Source organism: Bombus flavifrons, chromosome 5, assembly GCF_040668555.2.
Source record: "Bombus flavifrons isolate JBK064 chromosome 5, iyBomFlav1_principal, whole genome shotgun sequence".
Classification (NCBI taxonomy): Eukaryota; Metazoa; Arthropoda; class Insecta; order Hymenoptera; family Apidae; genus Bombus; species Bombus flavifrons.
The window spans coordinates 16,266,986-16,280,728 of record NC_138446.1 but is presented as its reverse complement, the minus strand read 5'-3'; the positions used below and the strand labels follow the sequence as shown (position 1 = coordinate 16,280,728).

Genomic DNA, 13,743 nt, shown 5'->3' with positions numbered 1-13,743 from the left:
TATCGTAAACGAGTGACAAGCTACTGAAATGACAGGACATTCGGCTAGGTAGCGATTTAGAAAATTTCAAAGTGAACATTTTAAGTGAAACAGTTTCACAGACTACTTCGTTCGTAATGCAATTACGTATAGAGTAGAGTAAGTAGACATTATTTTAATGAGAACTACGTGCAGCTCGCACAATCTGCTTATTGGTGACGGTCTGACCGGAGATTCTGGGTTTCGACTCGCTAGGAACGCTACGACGTGTGCGGAGTGCAGAAATATCACGACGTATCGTTGTACGAGCCGCACGCCAATATAGTTCAACGTTTATTTTCATCGCGGGAAATCATAAAAGATTGCTCCGTTCTTTTTGTCGAAAACGAATATTCAAAAGCACATTTCAAACACATATCATCGTCGTCTAATTTTCATGCATTCTTATTTCTTTTACGAGAACTGCGAATAACATAGATCAGTCGAATTGGTATGAAACAGTTGTTCCAGTTTAACACTGACTGAACGTTCCTGGCAAAGTCAACTCGTTCGCCAATATATGCTAGCTCATGTAAATTCTTTTTCTTTTCGCACGACGATCTGTACCCTTTATTTTCACCTCCATTCCATTTTCTTAGACGTTGCCTCGTCTTGCACAACGACTGGGACTGTTTCGCAGCACACTTTCATCCGGCCCCCCACGCTCCTTTTCGTTCTCCATTCTATTTTTTCTCCGCTCGTTCTCCGAGTCACCTTCTCCGTACGTTTCTCGCCGGCACCCGCCTCATCTCTCTGGCTTTCCTCCTCCAATAACGCCTTCCTCTTTCGCCAGACTTTCTTTGTTTCCCGCTGCACGTGCTCCACCCGCGGTTGTATACACATAAAAACGCAACCAGTCCCTCAGGGAGAAGGAGAAAAAGGAGCACCCGGAGGAGACCAAGTGCGGCCGAAGGATATGTGTAACTTCGCAAGGCATCCATGTTTTAAATGGATATAGTATTTCTTACGCGGATGCACGCGCGTGTGCACGCTCGCTGCGTTACGTTATGTTACGCTTGCTAACGCGAGGCAGGTGTTGGCCGCTTTAGTTGGCGAGGGTCAACCAAGGAGAGAGAAAGAGGGTGGAACGAAGGCATATACGCGTCGTACGTATCTACGCGAGGTAAACGTGCACACGTTTTCCGCACAAATTGAATACGTGCCTGTCAGTGGCGTAGGAGTCAACGATAACCTCGACTGTCGCACCGATACAACGTATTGTACAAGTGCAGCAATTCTTTCGACCGACTTCTTCGAGGTAAGATTTCTGAACGAACGAACGTACGAGAAACGACTGCTCTCTTTCTACGTTTCGCGCGCGTAACTTTCGCCACAATGATTTCCAAGCGATTCCGCGTAACGATCGAAGCTTTTCGGGGAAAATAATTGCCAGTCTTTCCACCTTTGTTATGAAATTAATCTCATTTTCATCGTTTGTTCGATCTACGATCCATGGAGTACGTAACCAAATTGGATCTAGATTTGAAAAATATATTTAAGTTTTACAACGTACGACGTATGATCAGGTACCATCGAAAATGAGCGGGCAGAAATGTATATCATTCGATATAGGAGGGAAAGGAATCCGGAGGGTGGGGATCAATCTCTAGGGTAGTTGTACAAGGCTACTCGAGATCTCGAAATCTATAAAGAGAAGGAGGAAGTAGATTTGGCCACTTCTGACCAAAAGGAGAGGTCGCTGGAGGAAGGGATGTAGAAAAGTACCGCTAACGGATGACGTATATTAGGGATACTCTGGTCGAGTAAGGCACCCGAGGATTCCAGGACCCTCCCTGTCCTTTTGCTGGCTATAAAAACCACTCGCCTTCCTTCTCGACCCTTAGCTAAAAGGCCAATCCGCCCTACCACCCTTATCGATCCAAAAGGAACGAGCGTTCGGTTACTCTTCGGCTTGTGGACTCGACTTCTTGCGCGCGACCACCCGGCTTCACCCCCTACCGTCTCTTCTAGATACATCTTTGCGAGCGTAATTAACAGCCCGCTGGTTTTCTTTCGTTCTAACAGGGCAAGACATTTCCTTTTTCCTTTCTATTTGACAATTACAACCGTAAAGATGAAATTTTCTATTTATATTCAGAAGGCAATTTGAAAGGGTTTGCTCGATACGAAGAAAATCAAACATCATACATCGTTGATCTGTCGAAAATGAGATTTGAACGAGGATAACGAGCATCGTACGATTTCTGAATGGCGATTTCTAAACGAGTCCACTTTCTTTCACTGCTAATCGATACCGTTTGAGACATTACCTGACGAAGATTGCAGAAGAGGTGGTTTACAGCGGCTTTTACATCCGCCTGTTTTCCGGCCTCGTACGACTTCGCGGAAGCGTGGAACTCCCAAATGCTTGTACATCGTTCATGCGCTTAAAAGTTTTATCGCGCGACTCTCCATATTCATCGCGAATTTTCACTGGCCGTTTTTTCCCCAGCCACGCTGCCAAAGTATCATGCCGGAGCTCGCGACTCATGTTTTTCAATTACGCCAACATTTCAAAGCAGCGAGATCTGCCGGATCGATTTGAAAGTTGTAATTTTGCAATATATTATTAGTTCAGCCGTAATGCGGCGCAGATTATGAAATAATGTTTCTCATGCGTGTATACGCGATTATCTTAAAAGTATCTGTGAATAAGAAGAATGAGCTTTTACTCTTAACATCCATTAACATTGGACTCCGAGTACCATGAGTACATAACTTTTTTTATTCGAGTGCGTGACGCACAGCTATGCAGATCTCCGGCTGGATAGCACACCGAGCAAGACGAATCGAATCGCATTTACCTGCAGTAAAGTACCAGCAATAATTGCTGAGGAAGCAAAGAGGCGCCTTCCACTTTATTTTCAAAGACGAACGGCTCGTTATTTTTTACATCGTCACGTACTTATTTCAACGTATCGAACAGCGTTGCATTATGGATTCTCCTACTTGTATTCGTCGGATAGTTAAGGCAATTACTCGATGGCAAATCTTGTTCGAAAAGTACCAACCATCGAGTTCGCATTTCAAAAAGATCGTGACTGAGTAAGCTGATTACGCGTCGTTCGAGCGAAGCGTTTTCCAAAGCTGATGGCGAATTACAAGAGGGTGAGAAACGAGGAGAAGGGTTACAAAGAGAGTGGAAGGAAATTGTGATGGAGGGAGAAAGAGAGCGAAGCATGTCGTGCAGCCTATATCTAAGACGGTCGCATGTCATATCAGCAGTCATCGGGCTGGGATATAGGTATGTCTGTATAATGCCGCGATAGTACCTCGACAGTGCCCCTGTGTGTATATTACGGGGATTTAGCTCGGGGGCCCTCGCATGCTCGGAGACTGATGTGACCACGGAGACCGCCTCGTCGAGACATGCGAACCGACCTGTACGAGAGACCCTGTATCGCCTTCCAAGACCGCAAAAAAATATCATAAATGTTCTCGATCGCCTTGCGCACTTAACTCGAGTTTACGCAATTCCTTCACAAAACATGCGTCCACCCGATGAAGCGCACGCCCGTATTTTTCGCGGCACTGTATTATAAGAAGTCTTTTGCGCATTAAGGTGATATCGGTACAAGGTTTTCGAGCGATCGCGATGAGAAAAGAAAGTCGTATTGAATAACTGGCAAGAAACGGAAGATACGCCAACTAAAAACGCACGATGCATTTTCGAGCGAGGATAAGGAGCGAAAATGCCACGACGGATCGCCCGGTGTTTGCCTCTTCCCTTCTTTCCGATTAAGTACCATTTTCATTCTGTCGTTAACGTATCTGATTGTTCAATAATCGCGCAGATATACGCGCTGGATATTCGCGTTACAATGTATATGAATGAGGGTGGCGTGTATCAGCGGTAAAAAAAGTAGGTTGCCTGGCTGACTAAGCCGCGCAAAAGATTAAAAGCTTTTGATGTTTCGTATTTAAATTAACTCGTTATCCCGGATCCTTGAGCGCTGGAAAATCGCAAAAACGAGCGCACCGCCAACAGCAGTGTCTTACTCGCATAATTGCATCGTATTCGACGCTGATCTAACAAAAGCAACGTCTGCCACTTCTTATTTATATTCGTTACGAGGACATAAAAGTGATCTCGTTAGGAAATCCCGAAATCGTTAAGCCTAGGACTAATTTATAAATTTCCACGATAATTACGCGAGGCCTAAAACCTCGACTAGCCATTCTAAATTAAATCCGAATGATTAACGAGATACACAGAGTGACCTTTACTGCCGCGTATTAATAAGTCTGTGCTCGGCTTACTATTCCGACTAAACAAGGGTGATGGAAGCGATAGCTTATCGATGTAAAGCAAAACGTGTTTCGCGTTGAATCGGAATCTCCCTCTGGATTCAGAATTCGTATCTCGATATCAGCGCCGAAAATCTCGGTATTTTCGACATTGTCCCAAACGAAAATTTCGAGCGATAAGTATGTCAGGTATTCACGAGCTTCGTCACTTGAGGACAAATCGCTCGACCTAACTACCTTCCCTTTCAGGTCCCGCATGGCATTATGGTACAACGTTTTCAGTTATTTCGCCGCACAAATTATGCGCGTTCAATAAGGTGGACAGAGAAACATGGCGTGACTTCTACGTTTCAGGTCAAGACAATATATTTCGTTATTATATTATTACGTGGCTGGATGGCAACGAGAATTATGTATTTATTGCCCGGACATTATTTTTATCGTATCACATACCAGACACACGACGTGCTCTATCTAGCCGTGGCCAACCAAAGATTTATTTTAACGACCGCGTCCCAAATCTTTGATCGATGACTCGTAGAATCAGCATATGCTACCGTGTCATCGATTTCTACAGACGATTCAACTTACATCTGCTGGTTAACGCAATGGGCGAACAGAGACGGAAGTGGATTTGTCTTGGATCGTACGTCGACAGGACGTAGCATCTAACACTTTTTCAGGACGCAAAAAAGGTACGATAATTGTGTTGTCTAAAATGCCATAACCTTACCTTACGCGACGCGATTGCAGTTCACCATACAGCCTCCTTATGGATTCGTGAATACTTGCTTTCTTTTCTTACTACATTGGCATCTTCGCGTGTAGATTGCTCTAAAACCTATGATTATCACAAAAATTATCACACAATGATTATTATTTTTCACTATATATATAATTAAGATGATACATTTCAAATGACGCTTTGACAATGTCGTAAAACGCGCAGATGACTTTCAACTGGTTTACCGCGTAACATGGACGTGACTCAACATCAAAATTAAATATTGAGAAATTTACAGCCGGAAATATTTAAATTATTTGATGTTATATTAATAATACTCAAGTTTGTTAATGTAGTTAGAGTTAAACATAAAAAGTAGTAAAGGATTCATAATGAAAATGGTATAATTATTGACAGACGTAGTATCCTACTCGTATAAAGTTTCGTCTTCTCAGTCTTTTGTGACGTTCACGCGGTAATTCTTTGTTATAATGGATAGTAAGCAATGTACCGTGTTTGACTTGTATAATTTTAAAGTTTTCATAACTGGTGTACAATCTTTCTTCATATATAACGTATTGCGAGAGTAGAATACCTTAAGACGAAGACAATTTCACTGAACAGAGTATATCCGTGTTCCACGATCTTTCAGCAGAAGGTGAGTAACTTCATAAGATATCAAATTTACTTTGTCACTTTTGAACGCATTTTTTCATTCGCAAATTCGTGCCATATTGCATCAAACAAGTCTCGCAATTAGTACATCATTAACACAGTATCGAACAATGACTGGCATAAGTGTGAGGTTATGTCATTCCGTAGGCGTAAAAGGTAGACCGCATATACCGTGTTGAGAAAATAGGCTTCGTTAAAAAACAGATAGAAGTAAATAACGGATCTCTATTTCCTTTTCTACGGAGGGAGTAAATGTCTCTATCTCTTTTTCAACAAGAACCGTGCGCCTCAGTTGGCATCCGTGGTCTATATTTCTTACGTTTATTTACATCCTTCGTTTTTAACTTATTCATATTTTTATATTTACATTTACATCCTACTCTTTATACCTGTTTCAATACATCGACTAAAGTCTGTTCCGAATCATAGAATCGATATCGATTTCCCGACTCGTATAAAGGATTGATTCGTCCTTCATAAAATTAAGAAATTGTTATCGTCGCGATCGAGAATCGTCTATCGATTACCCGGCATTCTCATTGACAAGAAAGTTATCGCGTCGCTATTTAAAGGTTAGTCGAGGCTCGAGTGAGCTTTGTAGTGAGAATTTGATTGGTAATCCTTGGCGTGGCACCCAGTCAATCGTTACCCCTTGTAATATTACCGAGCTCGTACAGACGTTTGCGTAGTCGTCTTTCAGTGTGTAGGAGCTCGAACCGCGCCAATACAGACACACACGTACAAGCGGATCAGGTGTACGCGAGCGAGCGTGCGTGTTAGTAAGTGGGTTTGGGTAACTAAAAGCCAAGCGCGGGTCGAGTGTGCGAGTGTATCATAGAGAGGGCATTCGAGCGGAAAAACGCAACTAAACGCGAGTAATTGGAAGCCCAAGGGGGGGTACATTCGAGGCGCACTGGGTCTACCGACACCCTTGCTCCGCCAGGGACGAATCCATGCTCGTTTATTACTTCCTCCGAATGTTTACCCCCGTATTTGTCATATTGAGTTTCCTGTTTATGTCGTTTCTTCGACACCGTGGATCGTGGCGCCTGTTATCACATGGCATGGAAACGAAATGCGAGTTCTTGATAGAGAAGGCGAGGATACTTGACAAATTAAGTCATCTCCCGTATTGCTTTAACGATCGCATGCGAGATATTGTTTCGTGGTCGATTCTAGAGCCGATTTTTATTCATAGGATGGAACAAGTTGTAGCAGAGTATAAAATTGGAGTAATCGTTTTGAAAACGATTGTTTACAGGACGGGTTGATTTCATCTTTTTAAATTTGTTAACTGCTGCCCTGGCGGAACTTTCGAAGCTCGCGAAGAAAAGAAAAAAGAATTTCGTGTCAAACCTTGCTTCACGTTCCAGTTTAACGCGAGCCCCAGTCGTCATCGTTAATATGTTTCCGATTCTTTTTCTTCGCCAGCGAGAGAAATTTCTCCGTACACCGGTTCTCGTTGTGTTTCACTAGATTTTCCTTGTTTTTTCCCCTTTTCGGTCCGTCGATTAACAACGGGGGTTAGCATTCTAGAATTTTGCGTAAATGCTCCCTGTTAATACGTGCCGTCGGTCTCGCGGAGAGAATCGATCGCTTCAAATTCTCAATTGTGTGCTCTCATTTCCGCGTAACTACCTTTGAAACGATAAATTCATCAATGACCGGCCTTGTTTCACAAAGACGGTCCACGTTGGTCAATAAAACGGAACCTCTCGAATTTCACTGTTTCTGTTTCCATAATAAGATTCCTACCGACCATGAAGTCATTATCATACACGTCTCAACGTGCCCCAATGTGGTCGTAAAATCTTTTTGACCATTAAGCTGCGAGATCCCGTGAAAGAAACCCTCTATGTTTTGAAAAATTTATGTAAAACGGTTACGCTGTTTAACAACCATCTTTTCAGGATGGTGCGGGAAGCTAAAATAATTCAGGATTATAACCATATTCTGTGCACCAAAGTTGGTCTGTCGTTGGCGTAGTCCTAGGGGTTGCTATTTGGAAACTGGTCGTGGTTGGAAGCAGAATTTGATAAGGAGAGAGAAAGAGAGAAGTGATTTAAGACGGTCTCCAACCTGCCGCGGTTCTGGTTCCGTTCTGTCTTCACCTCCGTGGTTTCCACCCTCTTCGGTCTTTCTCTCCCTTCCTGTACATCCTGCCTCTTGCTCCCTCTGCTCCCTACTCTCCCTCTCTTTTCTTGTGTACATGCATCGTCCCGGTGGAGAGGCAGCAGGGGGTTGTTTCGTGGCTGCCGTTGGCTTTTCGTTGCGGTTTGTGTAGGGGATGTTTCCTTCCCTTGTGAACATATCCATAGAATTCCCTTCTCTTGGTATATCCTCCCTCGTTCACCGTTTCGTCCGTCTTGCTCCTTCTCTTTCGATTCAGCTTCTCGACCGTAGCATATTATCGGCATGGCAGTGCCTTCAGTTCAGTCAGTGTAAACCCTCGAAGGCATTTGCTGATTCAAATTAATCACAGCCGAGGTAGACTGCCCAACCCTCTGGATCCTGCCCTCTCCAGTTGAAAGGCACCAACAAGCTGCTGGTGGGGGCAAACACCTATAATTCCTCGTTTTGCGATTCTTGCTTTTACTCTCTCGTCTCATCGTTGGTTTGTCATTAGACAAATATATCTGTAATCTAATTCTTGATTTTCTGACAAGAATAGATATAGTTGCATGCGAAAGCCTTGAAGCGTCTACGAAACGAATTGTGTATTTCATGCACGGATATGGAGATACTCGGTATTATTTTAACTTCAATGATTAGTTCATCAATTGTATATATTTGATCTATGAATTAGTAATTAAAATATACCATAAATATTTCGCGTGCATTTCTCTTGGTTCCGTCAGCAGCAAGAGTTCCTTGGGAAATACGTACCGTCGAATAATTTTTTAACAAACTCATTTCGTATTTTCTGCCATCCTTTTTTTCAGTATTTCAAAAAATTAATTTTTGCTGTTTTTCTCTGACTCGTTTTCCTTTCCTTTCCTATACACGATTCCTGTTTCATAATATTTAGCCGGCGCTTTGTTTGTTGTAGCATTTACCAAATTAGGAAAATCGTAAATAGAACGTAGCACGTAGAAACAGTCTAAAAAGATACTGTGGTAAAAAGCAACGCCGTGAGTACTTGGATGGTCTAATATTTTTACATAGTGCATATATCGTACGTATGATTGGAGAATCGATTAAGGATTTCAATCGGTAAAGAACTTGCTACATCGTGTTCCGTAGTCATGACGGTCATGAGTTCCCTTGGTACGATAACTAAGAATCAAATGCAGGGTTTTTCACCTCCATAAAGTTTTTTTTGTGGTAATATACGTTCGGCGGCGTAGGACGCGGAGCACAGGCATTAAAAGCTCGTCAAACAACGGTGCCTCGAAATCGCGTGGAATCATTTTCCCTGTGGCTCCATCGGCGTCTAAACGATAGAAGGAAGGAAAAAACGAGGACTCGTCAGCGTGAGAGAAGCTCGGGGTAGGAGGGAACGGGAAGAAAGGAGAAGAAAGGACGAAGAAAATGCGTTTTTCATCCCCATGACACGACTACCGGTGGTGGCCTGCTGGATTTTCGTCGCGCTGCAGAGCCCGTTTCGCAGGATTGAAAAAGAGAGAAAGACAAAAAGATGGAGAAAGGGAACGAGAAAAAGCGGGGGAGAGTCCGCCGAGAGTGCTCTTTAGAATTAGAGCAGAGCCAGCTTCTGCATTTCTCTTTCTTTCTCTTCTCTTCCTTCTCTTTTTCCCTTTTTCCTTTTCTCTTCTCCTCTCCTCGATGAATCCGCGAGGCGTCTCATCACGCAACATTACCCACAAGCCTTCGCGACTCCTGCCTTTCTCCACCCTGTCCTTCTTCATCCCCTCTATCCTTCCCCATCTCTGTCCGACCCACCCACATAGTCGGACCACCGACGGAACTCCTTGCATCCCGGCCGCGTAACATTAAGCCTACTCCTTCCCATTTTTTCTTAGACTGTATGAAGCCTTCTGTAAGCGGCAACGTTTTATTTTCCCTTCCCTTCCTCTTTTTCCATCTTATTGCGTCTTTTTTCCTGTTCCAATTGCGAAGAGAGTACCGCTTCAACTTGCAGAATATTAAAGTCCTTCGAAACGAATTCAACTCACTTTCAGGGGCACACATATACACGTGTATGTATCGTAGAATTACCGATTATTTTCTCGATAAAATTTCACTCCATTGCTTCCTCGTTATTTAGGAACCGAAGATGATAGTGGACACTCTGCAGATGGTAAACGATATTTCTGCGCTTAACAACCTCCTATGCGGTTTCTAGCTCGAGACGAAGCTCGTATCGCAGAGCTCGCATTTTTTACTACTCATCCTCCATTTTTTCGTGTTATCCTCTTTTATCGCACGGCCCTCGGCATCGACATAGCGCGATGGCAGGGTGGAGGAAGTTCACCAAAGCAAGGGAAGAGGCGGAGGATACCGGGATGTTGAGACGCTGCAGAGAGCGGGAGGGGTTGTTCTCGAGGGTGCTGCTATGGCGGGATGAGAGCAGAGACGAGAGAGAACCGGGAGGAGGCACGGAGGGGAGGGAAAGAGGTCTCGTCTCCCTGTCTCTATTGATCCTCCGAGGAGGAGCCGCGCGCACCTCGTCTTCCATCCCACCTCATCCTCAATACTACTCTACGCTCCGAGAGACGACGACGACGACGACGACGACTACGACGACGACGACTACGACGACGACGACGACGACGACGACGACGACGACGACGACGACGACGACGACGATGTAGTTGACGGAAATAAGAGGGAGAGAGAGGGAATGAGAACTGTTCTCTCTGCAACTCGGCTTGTGTGTTGCGAGTCTGGGAAAACGCATCGACAACTGGAGCCTTCCACGAGTCCACGCGTTTTACTAAATGTGTAGCTGCCGCGTGTCTGGATCAAACGATCCTTTCATCTTTGCACCGAAAGTCTCGTAATCGAGCGTATTCCCAATTACTTCTGGAAATTCTGTTGTGCATTCGCTCTTGCGATAAGAAAGAGAGGGACCACCGCCGCGACGTTTAGTTTCCGAGTTAACACGCTCGCTCGTGCTACGTATTTTAAAACTCTGCCACAGAACAAATGCCTCGCATTGCTTCTTCGCTTTGTAATTACTCGTAATTTTTATCGCGACTCGATAACGCCGGATAGAGTCCTCCCCGCGTGAGATGATTGATCGATGCTGGCGACGTGTTTTCGCCATGTTTATATTTAACATTCTTCGGAACATACTTGGACCGATGCACTAGGGTATTTGCGGTTTGCTCATATATCACTGGAATATCAGTTGGACAGTTTTGATGTATTAGTCTCATTAGCTTTACGACTTATCGTTGCTGCATTTCATCAAGGTTTATGACTTCTTCCTTGCAACGTGTTCCCCTCCCGCGTTCCACCTACAAGAGTGACTCGTTCTCTTATTATCTATCGCGATACGCGATCTTATCTATGCATATACATATGGAAATCAAAGAATCCTCGATGGCGTGGCTTGTTCCCTGTTGCAAACGTGGGAGCACGATTGGCGCAAAAGTTGCTCGCTATCTTCTCCCACTCTGTTTCGCTTCTCGTTTGCCTCTCTCTAGTCTGTTCACGGCCCCTCGCTGCTATAACTCGACCCATCGTTATCTCCGACAAGAAGACTCCCCATTGGTTGTTGATCTTCCCACTCGTAGTGATGCCTCCCTCGCTCATCGCAACCGTCCTGCGTGTTCCAAAGCTCGTCTGTCCCTCGGCTCTTCAGGACATTCAGTTTGTGCGTGTGTGCACGAGCCTCGCAGCTATTCCAGGAGCCCCATTGGGCCAAGGGGAGCATCCTCCGTTTCTGATTGGGCCGGCACCGAGAGCATCTCTGCTCATCCTCGCGTTTGCGCGTCTACCACGATCATCGTCTCTCTCGTTGCGTGTATAGTCGGAGCTGCGTTATCCAAAATGGTGGATTCCTCGGTATACGTATGTCCGTAGATACGAGAACCAAAGTCGCAACGAATGGAGCTAACAATTTCTATATTAAGAAGCTAACAAGAACGAAGTTGCAGGGATCGGGTTGAAGATTCGGATGGGAGATCCTGCGATCGTTCGGCCGAAGAAAAGAAACGTAACGCGCGGCGATAATTTTCCTTAGCAAAGATAGTCGCGTTATTTGCAATGACGTTTCCTCTCGGTCGTGCGGCTCGGACGATCGAGTTCGTCTCCGAGAATAGAAGGAGGCGTTAGTCATACATCCCGTCGTAGATCTGGCTATAACTGGCGTCTGTGACGGGCCAACGCCATTATGGCAGACACGCAGAGAGAAGCGATACGTGCACCGCGACCGGAACGAAGCGAAGGGGAGAGTAAAGACATTTACGAGGAGGAAGGCAGAGACCGGCTGGCGGAAGAGGAGAGAGAACGAGAAACGGAGAATGCACTGGCAGCGTTCATTTGCGACGCCAGTAACACGCTGCCGCATCTATTCATACACAGCGGCTGCACCCACGCCGACGGCGCGCAGCTTGCGTGTATCCAGCGTCGACGAGGGAAGACCGCGACAGAGAGTCAGCGAGAAAAGAGAGAAGAGAGAAGCGAGAAGAGCGGAGGGAAGAAACAGACAGGCTTGGCAACAGTGGCCACTTGTACGTTCTACCTTCTCTGGCCTTCGCGTCTTTCGTTCCGCTCCTCTCAGTTTCTCTCATTTTACCGTGAACCTCGCGGAGTTCAAGAGAACACAGTGACATCCAAGAAGGGTGAGACCGAGCGAGATAGTGTGATAATTGGAAGAGGAAACGGGTTGGGGAAGAGGAAGGGAGAGACAGAGAAGAGCGTAGCGTAGGTGGAGGCGCTGTTTCATGGTTGGTGGGGGCCGGAGGTGGTGGTGGAGGCCCCTCAGGAGGTGGAAAAGGTGGATGATGAGGCGGGGGAGCAGGAGGTGGTTACCATGGCTACCAGAAACCACAGCCGCCGCCACCGACGATGCGAGAGGTGTCACTGACTCCTGGCAAAGCTACCACGCACTTATACACCTGTACGGATACCTACGTACCGTGGAATATCGTCTCTACAGACACGTTTCTTTGCCTGTACTACGAACCTACCTGTGCTACCTGGTACGCATCGCGAGATAATTTCTCTCGAGTACCTTCTCTCTGTGTCGCTGCCGCTGCCGCTGCCGCTGCCGAGCTCGTTCGTAACGAATTTCATCTTTGAGCCGACGACCGTTTGATCTGTGTACAAGTATCGGTCGAGGTGTCGCATATGGTATTTTGTAACGTTCGAGACTCTTAGTACTTTGAACTTGGAGATATTCGGCAGGAAGAGAGAATTGCCAAATGGAAGTTGGGTTAAAATTATCGTTTGGACTTTAAGACCATTCGCCGCGTATCAGGAACGAAAGCTCGCAACTTGCATATTGCAAACGGTTGAAAGGTAAAAGCAAACGTGCGCTGCGCGTAGTGATCTAAACAATCGATCGTCGTAGCGGACATAAACCGGGCCTCTCTCGAGAAGTCGACGTGACTTAAAAAGACCATCTCGAGCAGGAGAGCGGCGAGAAACAAAAGATCCGCCTCTTAACCGCGGCCGTTCGTTCCGTTCCTACTCCTCTCCGCCCCCAACGTCGTTCCTATCCTTTTTCTTCGACGACTCTCCCTCGACAGGACGGGAATTAAATTAAGGCTTCCGAAAATAAACTCGGCGACATTCAATTGTTCCTCGCAGGGGCCGAAACGACACGAGACGGCGGCAGAACGGCGGTGTCGAGCCTCGTAAAAGATGAGAAACGATCCAGCAAGATGGCCGACCTGACGATGTTGGACGCGCGTTTTCTACCTAGTGCCGCTTATATCGGAGATACCGATATACAGCGTGCAGAAAGTAAAAGGGGCGAATATCGAGAAGGAAAATGGACCGTTGAATGGTCGCTGAGCTTATATGGACGGACGTCCATCTAAAAGAAAAAATATAAATACTTAACACCGAAGCTATGGCGATGAAGGAATATACTGGTTCGAATCGCGGTAAAATGGAAAGGAAACAGGTTAAAGGTCGGTGGTAGAATTTCTCTTAAAACCCTGGCA

General features: G+C 45.6%; 2 protein-coding genes across 2 annotated transcripts in view; one reads left to right on the top strand and one right to left on the bottom strand.

Moving 5' to 3' along the window:
* The window catches only part of LOC138180216 (transcription factor hamlet), a 64,615-nt gene extending 58,733 nt beyond the window's left edge, over window positions 1–5,882 (bottom strand). Inside the window, exons 1-2 of the mRNA XM_069113830.1 lie at window positions 5,586–5,882; window positions 5,000–5,107 (exon numbers count right to left, since the gene is read on the bottom strand). The gene's annotated coding sequence lies outside the window, so the exon portion shown is untranslated. The remainder of the gene's footprint in view (window positions 1–4,999; window positions 5,108–5,585) is intronic.
* The window catches only part of LOC138180221 (protein gustavus), a 185,773-nt gene continuing 177,502 nt past the window's right edge, over window positions 5,473–13,743 (top strand). Inside the window, exon 1 of the mRNA XM_069113850.1 lies at window positions 5,473–5,648. The gene's annotated coding sequence lies outside the window, so the exon portion shown is untranslated. The remainder of the gene's footprint in view (window positions 5,649–13,743) is intronic.